This window comes from Amblyomma mixtum, chromosome 7 (assembly GCF_055824585.1).
Source record: "Amblyomma mixtum isolate Tamu chromosome 7, ASM5582458v1, whole genome shotgun sequence".
Lineage (NCBI taxonomy): Eukaryota > Metazoa > Arthropoda > Arachnida > Ixodida > Ixodidae > Amblyomma > Amblyomma mixtum.
In genome coordinates this window covers 73,871,823-73,887,736 of record NC_143018.1, presented here as the reverse complement: position 1 = coordinate 73,887,736, position 15,914 = coordinate 73,871,823, and the positions used below count along the sequence as shown (strand labels likewise).

At 49.7% G+C, this 15,914-nt stretch overlaps 1 pseudogene; it reads left to right on the top strand.

Annotated features, from left to right (window-relative positions):
* Window positions 1–469: 469 nt before the first annotated feature.
* LOC149336518 (uncharacterized) lies at window positions 470–1,711 on the top strand (annotated as a pseudogene).
* The last annotated feature ends 14,203 nt before the right edge of the window (window positions 1,712–15,914 follow it).

Below are 15,914 nucleotides of genomic sequence, written 5' to 3'. Positions count from 1 at the left end.
CCTGAGTAAATTCTGGACAAAGTATGACACTGAAGCAATTGGATTTCTTCATTTGAATGGCATCCTGTCTTACTCCACGTAGCAAAGAAGAAATGCCAGTAGATTGAAAGTTTTATGATTAATAAATATCAATACATCATCCTTCACTCAAATCTTTATTTTTGTCCTAGACCTCCGTTTTCCTATCTATGGAGTTCTTTAAAAAGGGTGTTACAAGAAAGGCATTGCGTGGTGACACGCCCGTGTCACCAGCGAGATAAAGGGGGGGGGGATAAATACCTGCTGCTACGCACGGAAGTACCTCATAACTAAGTGACAATATTGCCACGGATAATCTCCGTGAAAACGACGTAGAGGAAGTGTCCGGTGTGTGCGCGCTTGCCGCTCGGGGCAAGCAGTGATCTGTGCCCTGTGCTACGGTCGTCCTTGTGCCGACATAGACTTCGGGCCACGTAACATCTTTGGTGGACGTGCCGGGTAGACGATCTCCACGCCACGCAGCTCCGAAGCGGTCGTCAGGCCGGGGCTACTACCATCATGGCTCCACCCGGCGAGTCACGAACCACTCCTGCTGCTCCCTTCGTGGTCATGGCTCCTCCCCGTGACCCCGGTACCTTTTCTGGGAACGACGGCGCCGATGCCAACGACTGGCTGAGCCTGTATGAACGAGTGAGCACCTATGACCGATGGGATCCCACCGCGATGCTGGCGAATGCCATTATCTACCTTAGTGGCACGGCCCGGGTCTGGTACGAAACCCACGAAGAAGAACTGACGAGCTGGGACACTTTTAAAGAAAAGCTCCGTACTTTGTTTGACAGACCCGATGACCGGAAGCTCTCCGCGAAGAAGCAGCTCGCGTCGCGCGCCCAGTCGTCAACCGAAAGCTATGTGGCATATATCCAAGATGTCTTGGCGCTTTGCCACAAGGTCGACGCCGCCATGACCGAGTCCGGCAAAGTGAGCCATATTCTGAAAGGGATTGCGGATAATGCTTTTAACTTACTGGTTTGCAAAGACTGCACCACCGTGGACGCAATCATAAAAGAATGCCGTCGTTTCAAGCAGTTGTTAAAAGCCGCCGAATTCCCCAGCAGTTCTCTCGGCTCCCTAATACGGCCGTCACCTCTTCCTGCGAGGAACCGCGATTACCGTCCCGCGCCTCTTCCGATGATGAACCCGTCGCCGGCACTGCGACCCGAATCGTTCGCCGCAAAATGGAAGCCCTTGCGCCTGTTCTGCCCCGTCCGGCCGCACCTGATAACTCTCCACCCGCCGTGTCGCTGATTCAGGCCGTCGTGTGGCAGGAACTCGCTATCCTGAACCTTCCTCCGGCTGTGTGCACCATCAGAAGCCCGGACACCCCCCAGCCACCTCTCTCTGTTTTTCGTCGCACCTATTATTCTCCGCAGCGTTATCGCAATCCCGATGAGTGGCGTACGGCAGACGACCGCCCCATCTGCTTCCGGTGTTCTCGCATTGGCCACATCGCCCGACATTGGCGCAGTTCATGGTATTCACCGGCCCGCAACGTCTGCCCTCCTTCTACAGTCCCACCTCGACCCGCACCTTCTCGCCCCGAGCCCCGTCCGAACCATCTGAAGCAGCCGTTTCCCCTCCACGCCGATTCTCCCGCTCTCCGTCGCCGCAGGGCCGCCGCTCTCGCTCCCCACAGTCGCCTTCTACCAGCCGCTCTCATTTGGAAAACTAAATGATGCAGCTCCCGGAGGTGACGCTGCATCAACGACTCGGCTCAGAAATCCTCTCTCGACCTCTCGACCAAATCTCCTGGACGTCACTATCGACCGTGTTCCTGAGCGCGCCCTGATTGACACCAGTGCTCAAATATCAATGATGAGTGCTGCCCTCCGCCGTCGCCTCCGCAAAGTCCTCACGCCTGCAATGTCCCGTGTGCGTGTCGCGGATGGTGGCACGCCTGCTGTCGACGGTACGTGTTCCCCGCGCGTTACTATTGCCGGCCACAGTATACCGGTTCAATTCACCGTGCTGACCACCTGTGCCCATGACCTCATTCTTGGCTTGGATTTTCTGACTCACCATTCCGCCCTCATTGACTGCTCGGATGGCGTCCTACACCTCGAACTTCCACTGCTGGATTCAGAACCCGTCGATGTATCCCTGCGACTGTTCAGTACCGAATATGCTCGCCTGTCATCCCGAACCGCCTCTTTCGTTCCACTGACCCCATCTCGCCCAGTTCCTGATGGCGACTATCTCGTTACGCCCAACCTTGACCTCCTGCTGACCCGTAACGTTGCCCTATCTCATACCATCGCCACCATCCAAGCCAACGCCCTCTCTCTGCCTTTCCTCAACTTCGGCGTCTCTTCTCAAGTGCTCCCGTCCGGCATCTGCGTGACTATACTATCTCCTCTCGCTCCTTGCCACGTCGCTCACTTGGCCACCACCCCTATTCAAGACACTGCCACCCCGCGCCGGCAGTCTCCACAGTCGCCCGACGCCTTCACGACCATGATGGCCACCGACCTCAGTCCCGACCACACTGCCCAGCTTCGTGCCCTTCTCGAATCTTTTTAGGATATTTTTGATGTCAACAACACCGCGCTGGGCCAAACTCTCGCAGTCAGGCACCGCATTGAAAACGGCGATGCCCCTCCCATCTGCCGCCGCCCCTATCGAGTCTCTCACGCCGAGCGTCAAGTCATCAATGTGGAAGTTACTAAAATGCTCGCGAAAAACATTATCGAACTCTCACACAGTCCCTGGGCCTCACCCGTCGTACTTGTGAAGAAAAAGGATGGCTCCTGGCGTTTTTGCATTGATTATCGGCACTTGAATAAGATCACTAAAAAGGACGTGTACGCCCTGCCGCGTATCGATGACGCCCTTGACTGCCTTCATGGTGATAAATTTTTTGCATCCATAGATCTTCGCTCCGGCTACTGGCAAATTGCTGTAGATGACCAGGACCGTGAAAAGACCGCCTTTGTGACCCCTGATGGGCTTTACCAATTCAAAGTTATGCCTTTCGGATTATGCAACGCGCCAGCCACATTCAAGCGCATGATGGATACCCTTCTGCACGGCTCTAAGTGGTCCACCTGCCTGTGCTACCTCGATGACGTCATTGTCTTTTCGCCCACGTTTTCCACTCATATCACTGACCTTTCCCAGATCCTTTCCCTCTTTCGTCATGCCGGCCTGCAGCTCAACTCGTCTAAGTGCCGTTTCGCGTGCCGCCAGCTCACCATCTTGGGTCATGTTGTCGACAATACGGGGGTCCACCCTGACCCTGAGAAGATCCGAGCCTTCAAAAACTTTCCCCAGCCACGTTCTTCTAACGACGTTCGAAGCTTCTTGGGGATCTGCTCCAAGAAGCCCGCCCCCTAACCAACCTTCTGAAGAAAGACACCACCTTCATCTGGGGACCCGACCAGGCACAAGCGTTTTCCAACCTGATATCGAAGCTTACTACCGCGCCAGTTCTGGCCCGCTTCGATGTGACCGCTCCCACTGAAGTTCGCACTGACGCCAGTGGCTACGGCATCGGCGCTATCCTCTCACAGAGGCAATCCGGAGAGCACCGTGTGATCGCGTACGCCAGCCGTCTCCTCTCTGCCCCGGAACGGAATTACTCAATTACCGAACGCGAGTGCTTAGCTCTTGTCTGGGCAGTTGGGAAATTTCTCCCGTATTTATACGGCCGCCCCTTTACGGTTGTCACTGACCACCATGCGTTGTGCTGGCTCTCTTCCTTGCAAGACCCTACAGGACGGCTTGGTCGTTGGGCACTGAGCCTACAGCAGTACCATTACTCTGTGCTCCACAAGTCTGGTCGCTTGCACGCCGATGCCGACTGCCTTTCCCGTTACCCCGTTGACCCGTGTGACAATCTTGGCACTGACAGCGAGGATGCTCTGTGCTCTCTCTCTGTCCTCGCTAACATGGCCGAAGAACAGCGCCGCGATGCCGAGCTGCGCTCTATTATCGACCGCCTCAACACCGCCCCATTCGACCCTACGATGCGCCGCTTTGTGCTCCGTGATGGAGTTTTATACCGCAGAGCCTTAACCAAGATGGCCCAGACCCCTTCCTCGTTGTGCCCGAGCACCTTCGCACTGCTGTCCTCCAAGAGCTGGATGATCTTCCCACTGCTGGTCACTTGGATGTCTCCCGTACTTACGACCGCGTGCATCGTCGATTCTTTTGGCCGTGCCTCTACCGCTGTGTACGCCGCTATGTTGCTGCCTGAGACGAGTGCCAGCGCCGGAAACACCCCACCACTCTGTCAGCCGGTCTGCTTCAGCCCATTGACATCCCACCTGAACCTTTCCATCGCGTCGGCTTAGACCTTTTGGGTCCATTTCCGTAATCCGCCTCAGGAAACAGATGGATAGCTGTTGTCACAGACTACGCTACCCGTTACGCGATCACACGGGCACTGCCCACCAGTACGACTGCTGATGTTGCCGACTTTCTTTTGACCGACCTCATCCTACATCATGGAGCTCCCCGTCAACCTCTTACCGACCGAGGCCGATGCTTTCTGTCCAGATTTGTCGCTGACATTCTTCAGTCGTGCTCAACAAAACATAAGCTCACCACCGCCTACCACCCGCAGACGAACGGCCTCACAGAACGCTTCAACCGCACTCTCACCGATATGCTGGCTATGTACGTTTCTCCGGACCATCGCGACTGGGATACCGCTCTCCCCTATGTGACCTTCGCCTACAACTCCTCCCGCCATGACACTACCGGTTACTCCCCTTTTTATCTTTTGTACGGCCGCGAGCCCCTGCTGCCTCTGAACACGCTGCTTCCCACTTCTACTTCTCCGCTGTCTGCATACGCCCACTACGCCATTACTCGCGCTGACCACGCTCGCTAACTCGCACGCTCCCGGCTCCTCGCTTCCCAGACCTCTCAGCAGGAATTCTACAACCGCCGTCACCTTATGGTCTCCTTCTTCCCTGGCTCCCTCGTCTTGCTTTGATCGCCATCTCGCCGCGTGGGGCTCTCTGCGAAACTTCTGCCCCGCTCCATCGGCCCGTACCGTGTCCTGCGCCAAGTCACTGCAGTCATCTACGAGATCGCTCCGGCCTTCCCCGGTGCCACGTCCTCTCCGCATCAGACCTATGTTGTGCACGTTTCTCGCCTCAAACCCTACGTCTTGCAGCCCCCCTCACTACCCTGATGAACACCAAGACGGTGCCTTTTCGACCGGGGGGCCATGCCACGGATAATCTCCGTGAAGACGACGTAGAGGAAGTGTCCGGTGTGTGCGTGCTTGCCGCTCGGGGCCCGCTGTGATCTGTGCCCTGTGCTCCGGTCGTCCTTGTGCCGACATAGACTTCGGGCCACGTAACAATATATTTAAATAAGAGGGTGCATAAAATCGACATTAACTTTTAGAATATTCAGTTACAGCTTAAATACTCACCTGTAATAATACAACTGGCAGGTTTGGTTTTTATGTTTAGTTGAAATGTTTTTAAAGCTCATGAGTTGAGGCGTAGTTGAGGCGAGGCGGCGGCCATGGCTTTAGGCGGAGTTCGTACACATGAACAGTAGAAAATGAATTTCATTCAGACCGTCGGCTCGAAGGCATTTAGTTCGCCCATATGGAAATACTCGATGCCGAGCAAGCGTACGACGGCGTACCCCATGCAGTGCTTTTACCCATGTTTTTACCTCCCTGTCGGACGTGCGGCCTCCGGAGCTTCTCCTGGCCAACATTCTACGTCTCTGTGAGGAAAACACGGTTGTCTTGCACTTCAGGTCCTCGATCGGCCCCATCGCAGTGAAAAAAGGTCGGTGCCAAGGGTGTCTGTCGTCGCCACTCGTATATTCTATATGGCGAGCATCGAGCGAGAGCTGCTTATGTAGCAGATTGGTTTCCGCCTCAGCTGGCATGGATGACGACCGCCGCAGACGATCTAGTGCTGCCTGTGGAATACCCCCCCCCCCCCCCCCAAGGGTTTGCAATATGTGCTAAACAACTGCCAGAGTGAGATTACTCGTCTGAACCCGCGGCTCAGTTCCAAGATAACTGTGGTTTTCGGTTTGGGTGGAACCAACACGGCGTATTCAGAATTAACCTTGGAAAATAAGACCTTCGCCCAGAGTTTATAGTTCCGATGTCTGGGAGCGGAGATGTTCGCTCAAAAATCCGTTACGGCCTTCACAAGGCTACCGACAGGCTGCATTGACCTTCCGTGGCGCCAATTTGATTGGACAGTGGAGAGCATGCTATGCTGAATGTGTGGGCAAGCAGACAAAACTGCGGAACATTTGGCTCTCTGCTGCCAAGGCCTTTCTAGTCCACCCCGGATGACACATTCTACAGGCATTTTGGTCTCCATTTCCCACCTATCTAGAGGAACAGAATCACGATCACAGCAGCAAGCGCAATATCCGAGCCCCAGTGGAAACCATTGAGAAGCACCTAGCTGGGTGGAGGGTGCTATGTTCCGACAATACTAGGAGCTCCTCCAGAATTTTGCTCCCGACAATACTAGGAGCACCTCTAAAAACACTGGTTGGGGGTGTCATGTGGCAGCAGTCACTGTAATGGCCACCAAGCTTACGGTGTGCTGCTGTCATTTCTGTTAAGTGTGTGTTTGCGTGTGCGTGCGCGCGCGCGCGTGTGTGCGGGTGCGTGTGCGTGTGCGCGTGCGTGTGCGCGTGCGTGTGCGCGTGCGTGTGCGCGTGCGTGCGCGCGTGCGTGTGCGCGTGCGTGTGCGCGTGCGTGTGCGCGTGCGCGTGCGTGTGCGCGTGCGTGCGTGCGCGTGTGTGCGTGCGTGTGCGTGCGTGTGCGTGCGTGCGTGTGCGTGCGTGTGCGTGCGTGTGCGTGTGAGAATGTGAGAGCGAGTGAGCGAGTGTGTGTGTTTGTGTAGGTGTGTGCGTGCGTGCGTGCGCGCGTGTGCATGCATTCTGGGTAGGGAGTGACTAGTGTGCGCACTGTGCATGGGTGTGTGTACTGTGGCTGTGGAGCACACCAGCTGTGCTGGTCTGATTCAAAGTGGAAAGCCACAGTCATCAGGCTTTCTCGGCTAGCTGGGCCCTCCACTGTACCACAAGGTTGAAAGAATTTTCATGCAGGATCTCAGAAGATTTGGCGTGCATAGCAATTTCACGGAGTGCAATTTCTAACTACGTACAGGGCTTCGATGGCGCACTGCGCTCGATGCCACTGTGATGCTTCAAGCTATTGAAAGGAAAGCATTCTTGGCCTTGCCTTATATATAACCTCCGAGAGCGACGCACTATCTCGTCCGATGAGGCGCTTTTTGCGCAAAGGCTGTCGGCCCCCAAATTGTCAAATTGTCGCAGAAGTGCCCTATTGGTCGCATTTGAATCTTGGGGCGATCTGGAACCGAATTGCTAGTTCAAACTTGCGTCAGGCACAGGTCAGGAGTCGAACTGTCAACCAACAGATACGCGGGCGTCTTAGGGAGCCTGCCGACCCTGCCACTCAGGGTCCTTTTTGCTGGCATATTCGGGCCCAGAAGTACCCAAGGCGCCTTGCGGTATAATGCTATCACGTTCTCCGCACGTAGTTTAAATAAAAGGTGATTAGCTTCCTTCTAGAAGTTACCATAACCGAAAGGACGACAGGAAAGATAGAGTTCTCGCTGTTCCCTGAAACGTCATTTGGAGCCATAGATATTTCCACGGTAGCCTGAAGTGTAATGCAAATATGTTTACGCGAACTGCCCATGGGTTAGAATTGAAGTATACTTAGGACGGATTAATTGCGTCTTCACGAAAGTACACTTGAAATACATTGCCAACACCGAAATGCGTATTCCCGTAACTCGATTTCGAGCATTAGATTGCAGCAAAACCATGATCTGAGCTAGTTGGTACATCTTCACAACTTCACCAGCGGTGCGACGAGGAACAAAAACAGAGATGGAAGGACATTGACAAGCGCTACTAACAACTGAAAGTTTATTTGAAAAACACAGGTTATATTCGCTCAAATTACAAACCGAAGCGCCTGCACTTCCCGCGCAAAAAGCACACAAAATAAAGTTAGGAATCCAGATATGAAACATCACACTCGTGGTTGGTTACAGGTGTGCTAACGCACGTGTCGCTGGTCTTTTGAATGTGATAGACTTCACACAACTCCCTAGTCAGTTGATCTTGATGTCTAAACTTAACCTTAGCCCTGTTAAGAAGAGGAAAGCATGCTTTTTATTAGACACCTTGAACATACCAGGTTTGTTCAGATGACAATATCTGTAATGAAGGGACCGATTTGATTAAGGAGCACCATTCAAAGACGATTTATGCTGGTGTAAGCGCGTTTTTATGCATTTCCCGGTTTGCCCAATGTAATTCGTGCCGCATTTAAAAGATATGTCATAGAGCACTCTCTCTGCTCATGGCACAAAAGGCGATTCTCGTTCCACTTGGCATGCATTTTTTCTTTTCCCTCTTTTTTGCTGCTGTTACCGGGCTCTTTTGTCAACAATAGCAAAAACCTTGTCTAGGTTATTAGGGACTGAAAGGAGCACTTTATCCCCATATTTAGTACCAACCTGCTTAAGCCAGTGGGATAACTGATGGATGTAGGGTATTACCGCTTACGTCATTCTGTCATTACCTGAATCACCATGTGGTTCATCTCAACCCAGTTACTTCATCTTCTTCACGATTCTCTTGCTAGCAAGCGCTATCACATCATTCGGGAAGCCCGCTAACCTTAGGCTATGAGCCTGCTGTTCGAAACTGCTGCCTAAAGTATGAATACATGATTTCGTAAGTGCAGATCCTAAACAAGACACTGCTATGCCGCATTTTACTACATGCGAATGTCCAGACTAATAATTTAGCAAAGGTTTTCCGACCGTTGTAGGAAGGACCAACAAACATGATTCACCTTTTTATTCAATCTAATATCCAAGAATTGCGGCTGAGTTTCTTCCGGCAATTCAAAAGTCAATTTCAGAGTAAACCCGCTGTTTTCAAAAGTCATTAAAATGTCATCCACGAGTGCCTTGAAGTCATGGGTTTCAACAAAAACGAGATAATCGTCTACATATCTGAAGATTTGTTTTACATGTTTGTCTAGGTTATCTTAATGCACCTATCCCCATAAGAAAGGAAGATTTTACTAAGAACTGGTACCACTTTTGAGCCAATGCACACCCCTGCTTTTTTAACAAATAGGCTGCCTTCCCATTCAACAAATGTGGATTTGAGATAAAATGACACTAGCTCCTAGAACGAGCCCACAGATACACCGCACTTTGAAATGAATGCTTCTTCATCATTATCCTCTGCTCTACATTTATCACACTGAAGGAGCCTATCATGTGAAGCCTATCTTGTCCCTGTCCTTCCTTCACTGTCTTTGTTCCTCGTCACAGCGCTGGTGAAGTTGTAAGCATTAGATTATTCAACGGCAACTTGAAGTTTGCTGCGAATATGGTAATGTGGACTGCTAATTTGCAAGAATTTAAGTATTCTTTGGACGAATTATGTATCTACGGAAGTGCACTTCAAGTACATAGACATCATGCAAATACCATTTCCTGAAACTCGATTTCGACCAGCGATCCGGAGCTGAGAATAAAACATCTATTCCTACTTTTTTCCTATCCTTCTTAAGTTGTGTGAAATCTTGTGTGCGTAGGGAACGACTGCGAGTTTATCCTTATATATTCTTTTTTCTTCTTTATCTCTCAAAAAGGCCTCAGCAACTGAGGACAAGAGGGTCAACGGGTAACCAGCCTGCAGTAATCGGCGCTTCCGGGCTAAGAAGCTATCTTCCAGTTTGGGGTTGCAGGATTTTGTTGAATGCATTGTTAACGCATGAAGTGATGATGCTGCGCTTAACTAGCTTCGAGTGCGTTCAATCAAAAGAGGTAAGAGGTTTGTTGGCCCGAGGCACAAAGGCCCAGCAGACGTGATTGGGGTTAAAATATATTCCTAAATCTAAAAACCGTGTGAAGCCTTTTGTTGGTAGTTCTTGAGCGAAAACAAATGGGTCAGAATGCTTGAAAAATTACTAAAAACTTTGGAAACTTCGGAAGGGAGGACGTCCTGCTAGCATTGCAATATCACAAAGTAATCATCCACGAATCTAAAGATTTATTTCGCATTGTTGCCCTGAAGGGACCTGTGTAGCGCTCTGTCTTGCATGGCTAAGTAAAGATCACTGAGGATAGGTGCAACTTATGACTGATACAAATGCCATAGTTTTGAACGAAAAGCTAACCGTTTCATTCCGCGGATGTCGATCTTAAGAACCGATATAGTCAATAAGCCTGCAGACAAAGGATTTAGCATAGTTATCCTGCCGGCCGAAAAATACAAAAAAAAGCTTTTAGGCAACTCAACAACCCTTGTCATTATAGGAAATTAGATTCAGATCCCACTTCAGAGTTCTGCAAATTGATTCTGAACAAACTGGCAAACTTATTATCAAGGAAACTAATCACGCAGTCCGACTACCAATTCTTAAATCCGCTAAACAAACAGGCTGGACGCTTTTACCTACTTCCCAAAATCCGTAAGGTTTCCGCAGAAGACTTGTTTACCGCAGATATCCCCGGCAGACCTATCGTTTCAAACAATAACACGCCCACAGAGAACTTATCAATTTTCCTGAACAACTATCTTGCAGATATTACCACCCACCTCCCTTCCTTTGTCGAGGATACACCGCACTTTCTCCGCATAATGGAGTCTCTGAATGACGCTTCCATTATCCCAGCAGATAGCATACTTGTCACACTTGACGTCGCCGCTTTGTACACAAATATTCCCATAAATGAAGGTATCGGCGCACTCTCCAAAATTCTAACTCAAAGTCCTCACCCGCACGAAACTGAAGTGTACCTCACGCTACTTGAATTTGTACTAACACTCAACTACTTTGAATTCGATTGTTCTTACTACCTTCAAGTATTTCGAACAAGCATGGGCACTCCCTTCGCACCCACCTACGCGAACATTTTTATGGGGCTACAAGAATCTAAACTTCTAAATTTATTTCTAAAAAAACCACTTATATACCTGCGTTACATAGACATTTCCATGATATGGGAGCATGGGGCTGAGACCCTGAAGGCATTCGTCACACATTTCAATTCATGCCACTCCAGCATTAAATTCACCTTGAACTCCTCGAAAACGCAAGTCAATTTCCTTGACACCACTGCCCATTTAGAAAATAGCAAGCTCAAGATCACACTTTACAGGAAGCCTACTGACCGACAACAATACTTAGATTTCACTAGCCATCATCCAAGACACTGCAAACAAGGTATATTCGTAGGAAAGGCAACGAGACTAAGAAAAATATGCAGCGACGACGACGACTACCTGAAACACCTCCACTCGCTAAAAAACACACTAATCACCAGAAACCATCCACAGACAACCCTTAATAATGCGTTCCAAAGAGCAACCACTTTGAAACGAGATGTAGTTCTTAAAAAACGAACAAAAGCTAACAGCCAACGACCTCCTGCACTTATAACCTAATACTCAAACCCGCTTCCAAACATAAACAATATCCTGCGGAAATACCACCCCATTTTAACTGGTAACGACCGTCTCAAGAAAATATTTCCCGACGCACCAAGGGTAACATACAGACACAACCCAAGCCTGAAGGACATCCTGGTGCATGCTACGCTCGGTAAGAAACCACCACCGACAGTAACTTCATGCTCTTGACTTAGATGCAAGACATGCAAGCAAAGGGGCACTACGGTTAAAATTACGGCAAGCGATTTCAGTTTCGATATAAAGACCAGTTTTGACTGCACATCGTCCAATATTATCTACATGCTCCAGTGCTCCTTCTGCCAGAAACAATATATCGGAGAAACCGGGCAAACAATGAGTGCCAGATTAAACGGGCACCGGGCTGACACGACACGGAATGAACAGAAGGCAGTGTCGACCCATTTTAACCAACGCCATCACAAATTCGACGAACTCAAATTGTTCATTCTTCAGTCCGGCTTCAAATCGACTAGGGACAGAAAATACAGAGAAGCATTCCTAATCCACAAATTTAAAAAACTGCAACCAACAGGGATTAACATGTCCAGAGGAAACCTGGAATCTCTCAGGTACATTCCAGGGTTAGCATAATTTTAAATTAACAAATGTCTTGCACGTGGTCAGACCATTTCCTAGAACCTCGCATAAGTATATTATCGCTCTTTGTACCCTTCCCACGTCATATCTCCCACCCCATTTCCGGCCTTCTCACCCTCTCCCTTTGTTCACCTTTTTTTTCTAATCCCCTACTATCAGTTCTCGGAAACTATGACACTCCTGTTACCCCCTCCGCCCCACCTTTTGGCTTTCTCTGCACTCGAGCCATTCTCCCCCCCCCCCCCTGCGTTGTCCTTCCTTGGAAATATCCCCCCCCCCATTTTCTTTCTCCTTCCCGTGCCGGCCTATTTTGTTTGCCTTGTTCTCATTTCCCTGTGCCAAGCTGACTAATCCTCTTATCTGAGTTTTCCAGGTCCACCCAGCGCCTCCCCCCCGTCGCAGCCCCTTCAAAGCCTTTGTTCATTACACAACCCCCGGATATAAGTTTTTCCACTATTGCAGCTTAACGAATCAAGATTCACCTCCCTCCCCTTCCTGACACGCATCCCCTCTCACACCACTTTCCTTCCCCACCCCCGGAGCTTTCCTCCTCGGAGCGAAGGCCATATTTAATCCCTGCCAATGATGAACGCTTTGCCCAGACGAAGACAAGTCCCCTTGTCCAAACGTTGGCTCAAGCAACCTGATGTTTTTCCTTCCCTTGTTCATTTTGTGATCGGCAAGGACAATCTACCACACCCTCTCTCTACCAAGTACTACACAGTAGCTCAAGGAAGCCGGCAGTTGTGATGCAACTCGAATTCTGGAACTTTACAGCTCTATGCTGGTCTATACAGTTCTTGATGCAATTGACCAAGTCGTCATGAGGGATGGCATAATATATGTCCTTTACGGTGATAGAAAATCCTGTAAATGTCATTTCGCTGTCATCTTATAGGAAATCAACCGCAGGTCCTAAATTTTTTACCAAAAATGGGTTGTCAACTGTTAGTAGCTTAAGTTGTTTTTGTAAAAATAAAGCAACAGACTTCTGCAACAGAAATCCTGAAACCAAAAACTGTAAGATAGCTTTTTAGCCTATACACGCCAATTACTGCAGGCTGCTTACCCGCTGACCCTCTTGCCTTCAGTGGCTGAGGCCTTGTTGCGAGCCAAAGAAGAAAAAAGAATAAGACGTAAGGATAAGGTCGCAGTCATTCCCTACACACACGGGATTTCACACAACTTAGGAAAGATAGGAAAAAAAATCGGAATAAATCTTTTCAACTCCGCATCGCTTGCCAAGCCTCTGCAAGCGCGTTAATCAAGTGGGTCGTTAGCACTCAGGATGCATCATAAATCACTGCGACCGGTTCGTTTCCTGTGCTCAGGGCGTCGTGTGTTCAATGCCCCTGTCCCGCGGCCAAGTATACGTAGGCCAAACCGGCAGATGCCTTAATAAGGGATGGTCCGAGCACAAATACAGTGTAACGCAACAAATCTCAGGTGATCTCGGCATTCACTTCCAAGATTGTAAATGCGCTCCTGTGCTGGGCACAACAACTGCGCTGCGCAGGTGCGATGAAAAAACTACGCGAGAAATCACTGAAGTCGTAAAAATCGCGCATCGTAAAGAGACTTGTGTCAGCACCCCCTCCATAGCCCTTAAAGAGAAAGAACTGCGATTCTTATCGGTAGCTGGATGATCTGCGTTTTGTTATTTCTGGTGGCGATGACTTTTTCAGACTCGGTTGTTCTTATTTTCTTGATGCTGCTGTACATTTTTACCGAAGTGTGTGAAAAAATAAACGTTTAGTTGCAGAGGCGTATCTGATCGCCACATCGCGCATTCCATGCGTTGCAAAACCTTCGGTGGCGTTACACCAGGTAGAACTGGAATATCTTGATAGTACTGCGGCAGTGCAATGAGGCTAATGCACACGTCTGGTTTGGTTTGCTGTTTCGGTTTTGCTGTTTTTTTTGTTGTTTTGTTGTTTCAGGCTTTGTGCGCCTGCTGGGTTGAAGCCTTTATAACCACGAGTTTCCTAATAAAATTTTCAGTTGATAGTCAGCGCTTGTTTCTTTGCGTGTTTCTTCCCCTGTCTTAGTTTTTCGCGCTGTACATAATGTTGAACCTTCACCAATTCGCCCAGTTTTCTGTTCTACTTAAGTTTAGTTGTAGGTCAGCGCTGTGTGTGTCTCGACACCTTTCTTGTCCCTTAGTAGCTCGCTGTTCAGCCTTGTTATCAACCAACTAGCCCACGATGTGTCATTCAAGCTTATGAGGTATCGTAACGTGCGCAATAAAAAATGAACTAAAAACAGTTTTTCTGTACTCCACTCTAACAAGCAATGCAGTCTGTGGGAAAACCAGGGAGATAAACCACTGCCATAGTGGAGGGCTTCCGATTATTTTCGATCACGTGGATATTTTTAACGTACACTGACATCGCAGAGCGCACGGATTCTTTTCAGCTTCGACCCCAAGTAAACACTGCCTCCAAAGCCGGGATTAGACCAGCATCCTCGGGCCCACCACCCGAGCGCACTATTCACTGAGCCATTTTGGATGGCGGATGAGATCCTGGCACAGCTGCAAGTTCGGCAAGAAAGATATTTTGACGCTATGATAAACCGGTCAGCGCAATGACCAACGGCTGTCCCAAGTTATTTTCCATCAAAATGCTGCGAAAATCGATGTCATCTTGGTGCTGGCGGAGTGGTGTATGTTTGTTTCGTAGCGCTTTACAAAACCTATTAGCTCTAGCTATATCAGGAACGCATAACGAATAAGGTTCGACTTGCTTTTTTAAACCACAGACATCCCCCCTCCCTTCCCACTCTCACTGAACGCGCTCGTCTACTGAGCCGCAGTACACGGGTTGCAACCGCACCGCGCCGGCCGATTTCGATGCAGACGAGGCCTGTGTGCTGTGCGATGTCAGTGCACGTTAAGGATCCCCATGTGGTTGAAATTAATCCGGAGCCCTCCACTTCGGCACTTCTTTCTTCCTTTCTTCTTTAACTCCCTCCTAACTTTCCCCTCACGGCGCGGTTCAGGTGTCCACCGGTATATGCGAGACAGTTACTGCGTCATTTCCTTTCCTCGAAACCAACTAATTATCCCCTGTTCAAGGATTCGTCATCGTAGTCGTCCGTGTCGGCGTTGCCATACAACACCACATGACAACCATGGCAGGTAGTAAAAGAGGTAAACGCCACCTGCCACGACGAGAGTAGAGGAACGGACAAGCGGAAGGTGGCTGTCACGGGAAGATCCCGGAGGGTGGCTAGCAGCGCAAGACGCCACCCTCCAGCGGTGGCAGGTGGCGTGCGGAGAGCTGCGTTGAAATTTCGCATTACCGACTATCGTAGTCGCCCGTCAATGTTTGTAGTTTTATTCATTTAGCTTCAACGGGGAATCACTTGTAGGCTTTCTACTGGCCCCCCACATCAGCTGATGTAGTGTAGCGCATGCATGGTGTAATGAAGCGAGTCTGAGAATTCTGCTTCACATGCAACCAAGTTCGAGTATTCTGACGATTTTCTTGTAACACAATCATGAGACATTTAGTAAATTTTCATTTTTCAATGTCAAAGCGCAAATGAGCAGCTTAGATTCAACGCCAGACACCACAGGACGCAGTAGAGTTACTGTATATGCTACCAAAGGTAGCAGAGTTGCGCGTAGGTCCGCCATCTTGCCTGCCAAGCAACCGAAGTTATGCGGCGAAGCCGCACTCCGTTTCTGCAGGCGACATGCCTAGCGCATCACCGATCGACCGTGGGCGCTTTTCCGAGGTTTTTAAAGCACTTTTTCGATTTATCGCAAACAAAAAGCCTCTAAAAAGCTGACTGCGTAA